This window comes from Dermochelys coriacea, chromosome 2, assembly GCF_009764565.3.
Source record: "Dermochelys coriacea isolate rDerCor1 chromosome 2, rDerCor1.pri.v4, whole genome shotgun sequence".
Lineage (NCBI taxonomy): Eukaryota > Metazoa > Chordata > Testudines > Dermochelyidae > Dermochelys > Dermochelys coriacea.
Window position 1 is genome coordinate 68,308,905 of NC_050069.1, and position 13,304 is coordinate 68,322,208.

Genomic DNA, 13,304 nt, shown 5'->3' on the forward strand with positions numbered 1-13,304 from the left:
TTTAATGGCAGTCTATACTATTTCCATTAAAGAAAAAAGGGGCAAAGAGGGGCCAAGATCCCTTTCATGTACCCTGCGAGCCTTCCATGTTGACAGGGAAAGTAGTGATAGCTCCTTCTCAGACCATGCTCCTGTTGGAATCTTAGTTTATTTTGGGTAAATTTGACAAGTACGTTACTTGAATGGGACCTCCTGGAGATCCTGTAGTGTAGTGCAATCCTGCACCACTTCCATCATCCTTAATTCACCAATTCAGATGGTGCCTGAGGTTGACTTTGTTCTCTAAGAAATCAGTTTACAAATCTGTTCTTAATAGAACTAATAAGCTAAAATAATGATGCACTAATAGTTCTAAGGATAGACCTTTTTGCAATATAAATCTTCCGGTCTTAAAAATTATATAATTGCTCTCTAGAGCTCTCTGACTCTCTGACTTAAGTCTCTGAGGTCCAAAAATGAATGGTGTTCTAGCATACACCATGGCTGCAAAGCAGAGCAATTTTATCAGGAATACTGGACACAGTAGAATTATACAAGTCAAGAGCACTAATCGATAGGAAGTGATGACTCACTCAGGTAATGCTTTCAATAAACGGCAATATCCTACATGGTGAGAACAATAAGTTATTCCGGGTAATGGGGTATGTGGAGGAATGTTAGTGAGGAGAGTAGTTAGGAGAAAAAAAATTACATATTGAGAAATGTTAGATACTATGATTAGTTTATGGAAGAAATTATTTTGAATTATGAAGTCATTACAAGGAAAATCTTGTCAACATATCCATTACGTTCACGTGTCAGAATGTGATCGATAAACACAGTTTATTATTACAAGATCTGTAACGTGTTCAGAGAGGTCAATGATAAAGGAACCATTCTGTAGTTAATCACCAGAAGTAATAGGTGAAAGAGATGTTTATTGGAAGACAACATAAACCACTGTATTAAAACATAGATCCTAAAAATAAAAGACATGAAAGTCAGTTATGAACCAATCTGTCCTGCCTCTCAAAGGGTGCTGAGGCTATTTAAATGAATTCTAGGGGCAGGTTTTTGGTAAGCTTAATAATTCATGTGGCACCGTGCCAAATTTGCATGAGGCACAGCAAATCTAAATTGTTCTCAGCTTTCTAGAGAATAGATTGGATGCTAAGTAGAGCAAACCAAAGTAGATTTCTACTGTGTTTCTAGACTTGGGTAGTAAATGATTTTTTGAAGGGACATTGATTAGAAAAATGACTCTTTGCCCTTGAGTCACTGCCAACTCCTGTGTCTCTGTATCATTGCTGATGAATGCTACTGATACAAGTAGAATGAATAAGCTCCTGGGATAATGTTAGGTCTAGACTCCCATTGAGAGAACTTTTTGTAAGGCTAAAGGATTTAAGGATATCATTTATATTCAAGCTTAAAAGATGGGAAAGCCAAAAATTCAAGACCTAGGGACACCTGAGAAATAAAAAACCTGTAGGCAAAGGAGAAAGGGGAGCTCATATATTGCATGCTGGTGGTACCTTGGTTCATTAGGAACACTTTGTGAAAAATGTTCCTAAATCCGTAGCTTGCTCACTAGTGAAACACTCAACTGGGTAATCTGGAAGTGAGAGAACATTATTCCCACTATATAATTGTCATGCACCACAATGTAACACTTGCACAAAGTTTTTGCTACAGACACATTCTGGTTGTGGATTTTTCTCTTGTATACAGCTCTCATTGACTCAGCACTGTTATTCCAATTAACCAGGTTCATCCTGTGTAAAGAGACCAAGTAATATACAGCGGCACCGATTGCTAAGGCCACACTAACAATGTTCTTCTCCGCTTTCAGTAGCCTCCTTCAGGGAAAAGGGCAGACAAGCAAACTAACGGTAAACCAATAGTAGTTGCAGACCAGGGACACTAGTACTTATACTTCCAAAGACAGACAATGAAACCAAAAAGTACATTTCCTGTAGAACAAATAAATAGAGGCATCAGGAGCCAATCAAGCAACTGGTCCCCATTTAACTAGCAGCTGACATAAAAATTGAAAACAAACACACATTGGGGCCCAGATTATTAGCAAAATATGTCTGACTTTGCACTAAATAAAGAGCCAGTAGCCTTGGAAAACTGATTTGTATTAATGAGGTGAAATTAATTCATTCTCTGTTCAAGTTTCTAAATGAAACTATAAAGCATTCATTGTGGCAGAAAAGGTGCATGGATCAATAAATCAAGCAATGGGTCATTAAGTTCCTAAATAGAGTGGGAAGACTGTAGATTATGATGGATAAATATTATATACAGCAATAGCTGTTTCATTTTATACATTCACAGTACAAGTTACAGAAGCCAGCAAACAGAAAACATACCCTTGTGCAGGAGCAAGCCATCAGATGATACTCAGATCTTCTTGTTAAAATGACACTGCTACACTAATTGGAAGATTGGGACAATTTCCTAGCCTCTGATAAAGTCCTACCCTCTTTGGATACTACTTTATCATCCCTGCCAAAAATGACTTATCCCAGTGTCACTTAACATTTCTGTAGGGCACATTTTTTCATCTTTGGTTTGGGCAAATGTGCACCAGATTTCAGGGTTTTTTTTTTTTTAAAAAAAGCATTCTCAAGCAATTAATCAAACTCCCCTAAAGGACATTAACTCTACTTTTTGGATTCCCACCTCAAGTTACACAGTGGAAACGCTGTTCTGTTTTAGCAGTATATTCAGTAAAGCTGCTTGGAAGCTGAGCCAAGAGGGGAAATTGCAGAAGGTGTTCATGAAATCTCCTTTCCTTTTTTAAAATCAAACTATTTTTGTTGGCATGTTCTAACCAGCTCTAATACCTGCAGATGTTATATTTTGTTCCTCAAAAATTATTTCCAACAAAGTGCAGCAATGTAGATTTGGTTGCCACCATCTTACTTGGTTGTCGATGGTTGTGAGAAACCATTTTCACTTACATGGAAAAGCAAACAGATGTCCTTGTTCCTTTCCCTCTTCTCATGGGCTCTCTCCTGTCATCTTAGAGGGTCTTCACCAGAAGCGCTACAGCAGTGCAGCTGTGCCACTGTAAATGATTTATTGTAGACCTAGCCTGAGACATTCTTTGTAAAATGGTTTCAATCACATGGAAATGTTATTTGGCTTTCTGTCTTCACAACCTCCTTCTCTCTGTTTCCAAGACCTCATATCTTTTGCCTGTGTCAGCGCCTCTCTCACTGCTAATCATTTTCCTGCACAGCTGCTAGTCTTTCCATCTCAAAAGCTACACACAACTCTGTAAAATATGTAAAACAAAATGTGAAGCTACTTGAAAAATAAAGGAGTTGTTTGCATTTCGTTAGGACTCAATGCGTCAGGGCTGCAAAAAAAGAAATTGACTGTGATGTTGAAAAAAATGCTAAAATGCCTACAAAAGATTAGCACTTGAGTGAAGAACTGGCTCAAACTAATCCTGTGCAAGACTGAAGCTGGTTCTAACAGGCAATTGCTTTGAAGAACTAAGAAATGTATTAAATTCCTCGTCCATCAAAGGAGTATCCCCTCCCCACTGTTTGTGAAATTGTTAGTTAGAGTCCAATAGGACTCCATCGGAGAGCATCCGTGGTGAGAAATACCTTCTTCATTCATTCCCTGCCAGATGAAGATCTGACCACAGTGATCCATGCATTCATCATATTCAGACTAAAATACTACAACTTTCTGTATTTGGGCCTGAAGATGACAGCCATGCAGATGTTGTACCTTGTGCAGAACGTGGCAGTCTGTGCCCTCAGTAGGATGGACTGCAGTGAGTATATCATTCTTATGTTCCAGTCCCTGCACTGCCTCCTATTCTGATTCCATTCCCAGTTCATGTCCTTCATCCTGCTCTTCAGAACCATCAATGGATCAGGACCAAATTGTTTTCCACAACTACAATTTCCATCCAGGACCTACCAAGACAGCTCTGCTTCTCTGAAGCAATGAATCTCAAAAACCAGGACGAAGCATTTGCCAGTTGGATATAAAGCATTCTTTGTCAAGGGGGTTTGGCTTTGGAACAAGCTCTCAGAAAGAGTAGGGGTAATCCTATCTGACCACTTTAGGGCATGCTTCAGGATCCTCCTACTTGAGATACCTTTCCCCAACATAAACAGAGCAATTTATATTAAAAAGTTACAGATATAAACCCCAAGGAAAACTTTTGATAAACCAGGAAAGTGAAAAGAGCAGAAAACTCCATGATATTCACTAAGAATCTTACCACAAGATTTAGTTTATTTGAGAAACACTTAAGTACTATGGAAATGGGTACTAAAGAGATCCCTGAGATAGGGATATACATTTGTTTAGAAAAAATGAGCTAAATCAAGCTGAAATGTCTTTGTTTGAACAATAACGGGTTGGCCTTGCACCAGAAAAACGGGGTAATACATATTTTTGCATGATTCTTAATGCCAAAAGAGTAATTTGATGGTAGTTATGAGTAAAAACTAAATATGAAAGGCTTGAATCACCACTGTACCTGAATGTTTAAATCACAGAATTGATCATATACACAAAGAGTGAATCCAAGTCTAGTAGAACCTCAGAGTTATGAACACCTCTGGAATGGAGATTGTTTGTAACTCTGAAATGTTCATAACTCTGAACAAAATGTTATGGTTATTCTTTCAAAAGTTTACAACTGAACATTGACTTAATACAGCTTTGAAACTTTACTATGCAGAAGAAAAATGCTGCTTTAAACCACCTTAATTTCAATGAAACAAGCACAGAAACAGTTTTCTCACCTTGTCAAATCTTTTTTTTAAACTTTCCCTTTATTTTTTTAATAGTTTATATTTAACACAGTACTGTACAGTATTTGCTTCTTTTTTTTTTTTTGGTCTCTGCTGCCTGATTGTGTACTTCTGGTTACAAATGAGTAAGGCTATGTTTTAGTCACAGGTATTTTAGTAAAAGTCATGGACAGGTCATGGGCAGTAAACAAAAATTCATGGCGGATGATCTGTCCATGACTTGTATTATACATCCCTGACTAAATCTTCAGAGGAGGGGCAACACGTGTGCACAGCAAATGCTCGGGGAGGGGGGGAGTGAAATGGCCCAGGACCCATGCTGGTGCTGGGCGGGTGGGGGTTGGTATGGCTGGCAGGCTCCCTATCCGACTCATCATGGCTCCCCGGAAGTGGCAACATGTCTCTCCCTCAAGTCCTAGGCAGAGGTGCAGCCAGACAGCTCCGCATCCTGCCTTCGCCCTGAGCACCAGCTCTGCAGCTCCTACTGCGGTCAATGGGACCTGCGGGGTGGTGCCTGCAGGTGGAGGCAGCGTGCAGAGCCACTGGCCATGCCTCTACCTGGGCATTGAGGGGGGGACACTGTTTCCGGGAAGCCCCCACAAGGTAAGTGCCACCAGAGGCATCACTCCCTCCCGTGCCCCAACTCCCAACTCTAAGCCCTCTCCCACACCCAAACTCCTGCTACTGCTGAGGGGGAAGGCGTGGTGTCCCAAGACTGCCCCAGCAGTGGCTCATGCTGCAGGCCCAGGGGCCACTGCAGAAGTCATGGTGGTCCCGGAAAAAGTCAGAGTCCCTGTCTTCTGGGACCACAGCCTTACAAATGAGGTGTGTGGTTGTCCAGTCGGTTCAAACTCTGTACTAGCTTTCTCTGGGATGATCTACCTCTACTACATGTCACATAATCCCTCATTATACCAAAATGTTGTACCTCTATGTGATATGAAGGAGAGACCTCAATATTGACGCAAATGTGATATTAATAAAACTGTTAACTTATGTCATTAGAAACTTGTCTGTGTCTCTATTGAATATTAAGATATAGTTACAGCCAAAATGCTTGAAAATAACACAATACATATTAGGTTTAGCTAGTAATATTACAAAATGTTCAAGCTAATCCAAGAAATTCCAGGGGGTTTCTGCTTCTGTGACTCTAGAGACAAGCAAATATCCTGAAGATAACCCCTCCGTAGCCATAAAACCATGTTTATTATCCCTAAAAATGATATCCAAACTCAGAAAAGCTCTATTTTAAACCTGAACTTGTTTTAACTTTATACTACTCTCTTTGTTGCTATGATTAAAAGATGTATTGGTCACTGAAATTTGTGCTTTGTACAAAGTATTTAACAAAGATTGTAACTCTAAGGCACTTGTGCCAAGAAACAAATGAAAAAGTGTCTTATGTAGACCAGGACACCTCTCTCTTATATGAAAGATCAGTTTGGTGCAAATGGAATTCTTATCTCAAGAAAGCCAGCCATGTAAAACATGTTTTAGGAAAAGACCTAACTGCGAAAAAAGAATGTAGGGTTGTGTTATCACAGCACTAAATCTAGGTGTAAAGCTGGCTTTCTTACCCTTTCCATAAAAAAAACACTTCTAAGTTAACATACACAAAGAATACAAAAAAAAAATCTTTATTGAAATAATTTGTATAACTACTCTAAAAACTTCAGTCAGAAAAGATTATATAAAACATGTGTACCTGAAAACTTTTAAAGCCAATTGTTTATTTTTTAAATGTTGAAATGGCAAGCACCGTTTAGAAATGCATACTTGAAGATATGTTAGCTAAATGCAAAGATCCTAATATCATTGCTATTTAAATGGCAAAATGCTTTATGTAGCAACCTGAAATCTAATAACCTTGCTAATCTGATTATCAACACAAGAAGCTATTTATGTATGGAACATTGATAATAATGGGCAATTAATTAATTAATTGGCATGCTTGAACAACTCCTCATCCAACTCAGGAAGACAAGAAGAATCATCTCTCCAGAACTGTCATGAACAAACAACAACTTCTTTAATAACTATTTAAGATAAATACTCTAAGAATTATTTATTTTTAGAAGACTGTTTTGAGAACTAAAATCTTTTATATATGACAACAGAAATGCTTGGATTTTTTGAAAACAGAATTTCATTTCCTGCCAAACTAATAAACTTAAAGAAATATCTCAGAAAATGGATTGAATAAAAAGAAAAAAAAGTTAAACTCCAACTTTAAAAGATTATCTGGGAATTTCCAATCATAAGAACAACACACGTATTTAGAAATGCTCTATATTCATTAAAAAGACTGTCTATTCAAAAGCTGAAAGTATCATCTAACCAAACCCTGAAGGCATGGAGACAGCAACCAACTTTGAATCTAAATGAGCATGAAAGAGGTGTGTTTTCTTACATTTTCATGGACATAGAAGAGTTTATATATTAAAATAAAACTCTGCAGTGAGCACCCCTCACACACACAGAGAGAGAGAGAGAGAGAGAGTCATCTGCTAAAACAACAAGCACTCCTCAATTTCCCTTGTCCATCTCTACAGGAAAGCTGCAACAACAACTAAGAAGAACAGAGAGGACTCAAGAAGAAACCAACCCAAGGAAAACCTTCCCAAGACTTCAACATGGATTGGTGACTGAAAGTGAATTAAGCCACTGCCAAGGAATGAGATTTAAAACTCTTGTAATTATTTTATTGGAATATGGGAAAACTATTGTAACTTAAGACACTAACACTTCTCCTATTAATCACCAAATGGATAAACCATGCATTCCTGAAGAGGAGACGGGGCTAAGCACCAATGGGATTTAATTTGATTTGATTTAAGATTCTTGATATTCCTGATTGGTCTGTCTTGACAGCTCCTTAAATGGCTTCTTCTAAGTAATGGATTTAAATATTTTCTTTGATTTCATTGGATTTAATTAAGATTGCTTACTTTGCCCAATTGTAAGCTGTTGGGTTATGATTAATAACTAGCAGGATCCGGTGGTCCTTAAAATTATTTTGCCCATTTATAAACCTTCTTATATCTAAGGATATACTAAGACTGGCTTCATAATAATTTTTGGGAAATAAGACCCAGGTCTTAACTTACCAAGAGAAAAGTGTCTCAAGCAGACATGGGCCTGCTCTCAAATGTGCAGCCTTTCCTACAATCTCTCTACAGAGAGGCATACAGAAGAGATTGTAACTGAAGTAATAAGTTTAACATTTGTGTTTGTCATTTTCCTTTCTTTAATAATAAAATAGGCATGGATGATAACTGTGATTATTTTGCTTGCTTTTAATCATGGTGTCCCCTTATGTATGTAAAAAACCGTGTGACTAAAATAGTGGGAGTCACACCCCTGAGTTGGCATAAAGAGAAATGGTAGGCCATTTCTTGTTTCCCTACTAAGTATTTTTAGTAAATTCTGCTATAAAATGTCTTGGGATCCAACAATTTAAAATTACCCCTTTCTATCCCACAGTAAGTAACAAGTTACAGGTAGAGTTGGGCAGGACATAGTTTTTCTATCCCATGAGAATTTTAGATTCTGAATGTTTCCATCCTGAATTGGGACAAGCAGTCAAAAATCTCAAATTTTGCAAATCAAAAATCTGGAAAAAAAAAATCAGATCAGGGCAAAGTATTTTATTTAGTTAATTTCAAAACTGTTTACATTTCAACCTTCTCTCCCCCCACCCCCAACTCTTTTTTACACTATAAAAAACCCTTTGCATTTAAATGTAGATTCATCCCTAAGAAAGCTCTGTGTTCTGCACAGACAAGCTTTACCTTTGAGGTGCACAGATCCATTGTGCCTGAGGAGAGAAGTTGGCAACCATGATCCTAATCTTGCAGTTTTAGGTGATCTTTTAGTTGGGCTAAACTAATAATAAGGACCAAGACATTGAACTTGAAGCCAGTATAAAGAGCAGAAGACAGAGTTGATATGCACATGGTATTCCATGTTGCTGAGGGGACATGTTGCAGTATTCTATCCTAGTTGGAATTTCCTAAGGGCTTCATCCTTAGGTATGTTGCATTGCTGTAGTCCAGTCTGGAGGTGCCAGAGACAAGTATAACTGAAGCCAAGTTATCAGCCACCAGGATAGGACAGTCTCCTAACCAGAGATGTTAGAAAGTGTTACTCACAGGTGCTTCTATTTGGGAGCTTAGCATCAGTGAGGAATCCAGGAGGACTCAAACTATGGACTGGATTAACCAGTTGTGGCTGTACTTTCAGCCAAAGGAGACAGTATGTTGAAGAGTTTGCAGCCACTGTGCATTCTCTTTTGCCCACCAGCATCACCTCTATCTTCCTCGGGTTCAGCTTCAATCAGCTGTTCTTCATCTATGTGCTGATCTTGTCCAAGCACTGGGCCCCCTTGGTTGTAGTGGTATTGCCATGTTGGGTGAAACACTGGTGGATCTGTGTGTCCTCAGTTTATTGCCAACACTTAAATCCAAATCATTTTACCAATACTTCTAATGGCTGCATGTAGATGTTGACTATAACCACAGAGAGAATAGAACAAAAGAGAATGTATCCTTTTGGAACTCCACAGCTGGGGAGATCTAGTACATATGTATAGCACAAGAAGATATTTCCTGGAAGAATGAATACCCCTTGCCCATATTTTTCTTTTCTATTTTAAAAAAACTGTCTTCTAAAAACAAAAACAAATAAAATAGTTTTAAGTAGTGTCTAAATCATTCCTTGCTAATTTGCAGGTTGGTCAAGAAAATACAATACTACCTATAGCATAGGTCCACATAGAATTGTAGAAGATTAGGGTTGGAAGGGACCTCAGGAGGTCATCTAGTCCAACCCCCTGCTTAAAGTAGGACACACCCCTAATAAATTATCCCAGCCAGGGCTTTGTCAAGCCGGGCCTTAAATACCTCTATGGATGGAGATTCCACCACCTCCCTAAGGAACCCATTCCAGTGCTCTATCACACTCCTAGTGAAATAGTTTTTCCTACTATCCAGCCAAGACCTCCCGCACTGCAACTTGAGACCATTGCTCCTTGTTCTGTCATCTGCCACCATTAAGAATTAGAATGAGGTCAATGAGGTACTTCGACCTATTTGTTTTCCAGACTAGAAGTAACTTGCACATCCAGTTCTCTGATTAATCATCAAATTTTTTCTTAAAAGAATAATTTTATGCTTAATGATAATGACTACTCAAGGGATATTATAGTGATTCTTCAATATCTCTTGTTCAGTCGTCTTATTAAAAAAAGAATCTATGAAGTCTACACAACTTCTGCACCAGCTTCAAGGGAGCTTGAAAACCACAGTGCCCTCACCTCCTTCCAGTCCACTCCAGCAGCAAAGGTAGCAATAGACGCAAGAAGAGACTGAACCTAAAAAGTCAACAATAAAAATATAAAACAGTAAAAAGTTAAAATAAAAAAAAAACAGCAAGTGGCAGAGTTTACTTTTTATTATAGTTACTAGTTCACTTTTTGTTCTAAACATTAAAAGATTGGGGAGGGGGAGGAGAGAGCAAAATGAGACAGAGTTTAATGATGGACTTGAAAAAGTTCAAGTGCAAGTGGTCAATTGAAGACAGAAAAGTAAGTTGATAGGGAAGACCTTTTTTTGGCATAACATATATTCTGCCTTCTCTCAGTATGGGTAGATTCTCATCACCCTATTCCCACAAAAAACCAACAAACAGAAAACCAGTATTACTAATAAATGGAATCAATAAAAATCTACTTTCCATCACAGACTAACAGGCTGGAGACCAGATGAAGAATGTTTAAAGGCAATTACATTTTTAGTTAATATGAAACTATAATTCTGTCTGAGTAAAATAAGTCAATTTAGGAAAATGGTTCAGGAAATTTAGAGAATACAAACAGACCAATCTTGAAAATGATTTTATATTATCCTCCTCATAACCTGAATTCCCCTCCAAACTAATTGCTGTTCCATGATCCACTGATCTAAACAATATATTTCAGCTGGAGAAGGGTGGAGAAATTTACATCTCAGTCACATATTAATAGACTACAACAATGAGGTTCTCCAGTGACTTCTGACAATATCAGATTGATGTATAGTAATGATGGTGGTGGGGAAGCTATAAAATTAACTAGGCATTTGAAGTAATATGGAAGTCTAATAAACTATATTTGATGTAACAGCTGTAAGAAAATGCAGAAGAATATAAAAGAGACAATCAGATATATTATCAGTACCAACCTTACCTGTTTAAAAATAGTGTGTTAGACACCCAAAATTATAAAATTGGCAAAAAAAACCTATGAGATTTTAATAAACTAATAATAATTCTTTTTTTGCTTTCTGGTGTTGGAGCTATTAGGGTTCATATTTTTAATCTTTTCTCCAAAACCGTGAAGGCTAGAAACTTATTTTTCTATTTAGAGTGAAAGCTGAGATTTTCAGGTAATACATAATTCCAGAAGAAAATGACCAAATATTAATTGTATTATACAGTTCCTTATCAGGCTACACCATTATACAGAAAAGCTACATTATACTCCCAACAACTCTTGGAAAATGGGTTAGGTGCAAAAAATTCTGCTTGCCACACTTACCTGCATAGTCCTTCTGAAGGTAATAGGAATATATAAGACAAGCAGGTATTGGGCCTAAAGTCTAAAATGTAGGGCCTGATCCAAAGCCCAGTGGGGTCAATGGAAAGACTCCCACTAACCTCCATGGATTTTGGATCAGAACTTAAAGAGACAGTATGATAAAGGGTCATCTAGGATTCTTGTACCAAGAAGAAAATGAAAAAAGAGCATGAAGTTCATTACAAATAATAAAAGCATGGAAACTTCCTTGATACCTGACTTGGAGGTTAACCACATCTGAGAAGATCATTAAAAACTGCCTCTGTCATCAACTGCCATTTAAAGTTCTTGAACTCCTTTACATCCAAGGACATGTGTAATAATCTGAGAGGATATGACTTCCATAAACAAGGTATTTAAACAGACAAATGGTGGCTAGCTAGAATATCAAAGACCTAAATAAATCAGACTTTCCCCCTTCACTACTATACTGGTAAAAAGTCAGATATGTGAAAGTTAAGAAAAAACAGCCCAAGATATGGAACTTGTTCTTGTGTCTTTGGCAATAGCACTTTTGGAATTAGGAAGGTAGAGATACAGGACCAAGTTCAGAAGATAGTCTAAATCAATGATACTCAGACCTCAGTGATTCAGGAGCCAAATTAGCAATCAACATTACCCAGAAGAGCCAAATAGTGTGAATTACGGGGGAAATATTTAGATATGTTGTTCTCATAGCAAATAAGTTAATAGCTTAGTGTGAGTTGATAACATAGTGGAAGTATCCTGGTTGGTTAATAATTAAGTACCATGGTGTTTTAATATCATGAGCTGCAGGAGACACATTAAAGAGCCACTTGTGGCTCGAGAACCACAGTCTCAGTATCACTGGTCTAAGTCAATGTAATGTACACTTTCTTCCAGCCCCTCTAGTAAGCCAGTTACATTAGCCTAAGCACTGCTATATTCAGTGGAGCAAATTCTGAAGACTGAAATCAGTGGATTTACTCCAGATCTATGCTGGTGTGACTGAAAGCAGAGTACTGGCCCAGTTTCTTTCCCTTATAACCATTTACCAAGGTGCAAGTTACACCAGTTTACACATCACCTCTGAATTTGGCCCATGGTCTCTTTTGGACAGGCAAGACGACCTCTGCGTTACTCGAGAGCAGAAGGACCTTGAAAGGGAAAGTCCTGCAGCCAGCTCTTTGTTCTTGTTAATATTACACAGCTATGAAGTATAGTCATTAATAGATATTAATGTCATGAGAGAAACGTAGAGAATGTGGGATGTTTGAATTGTATGTGTATTTGACTTGCATAACATTAGTATTTTTCATTCCCTTTAATTTTTTTAAAATACCCTTTTTTGCATATTAGCATTAAATAGTTGTGTTCCGCTTCTGGAGAAGATTGTAGTTGCACAATAGTGGGCATTCTGGTTTTGATGGTTGGTAGTCAGGGTAACTTGCCAAGTTAGCGTAGCTAGAAAACACACATAGGTAGTTCCCCACTGAAGAGAACTCTGCTGAATTAGCTAGTGTTTCAGGATCAGAGCTAATTAAGTCATAGACTCTAAGATCTGCTTCATTTAGGTAACAAAAGCAACAATTCAGCTTCCCTTGATTGTTTCTCACTTAGCTTTAATATTAAACTGGCTAACAATATAATATTAAACCATCATCACTGAAATGTAGGACTGGAAGGAACCTCAAAGGTCATCTATCTAGTCCAGTCCCCTATGTTTTCATTTACTCCTTCCACAAGTAAACTAGAACCGTCAGCCCTTCCCTCTCACCTCCAGTCTGCTGCTCAATTCTCTCTTCCCTTTGTTTCTGAAGATACAGCCCTGTTAGAAAACATTGATATAATTTATTAATGTGTGTCACACTATTTACAAAAAATTACTGCTAAGCATGGTAAAAATGAGTGGGCTCTTTCTAACTGGTTCATCTGGAAGTTTACAATATAAA

The 13,304-nt window shown here is 37.8% G+C and overlaps 1 long non-coding RNA gene across 2 annotated transcripts in view; it reads right to left on the bottom strand.

Moving 5' to 3' along the window:
- LOC119851669 overlaps positions 1-13,304 on the bottom strand; it is a 64,805-nt gene that overhangs the window by 5,195 nt on the left and 46,306 nt on the right. For both annotated transcript variants that reach the window (XR_005291324.2, XR_005291325.2), the window contains exons 2-3: positions 13,130-13,180; positions 10,093-10,149 (exon numbers count right to left, since the gene is read on the bottom strand). This is a non-coding gene — a long non-coding RNA (uncharacterized LOC119851669). The remainder of the gene's footprint in view (positions 1-10,092; positions 10,150-13,129; positions 13,181-13,304) is intronic.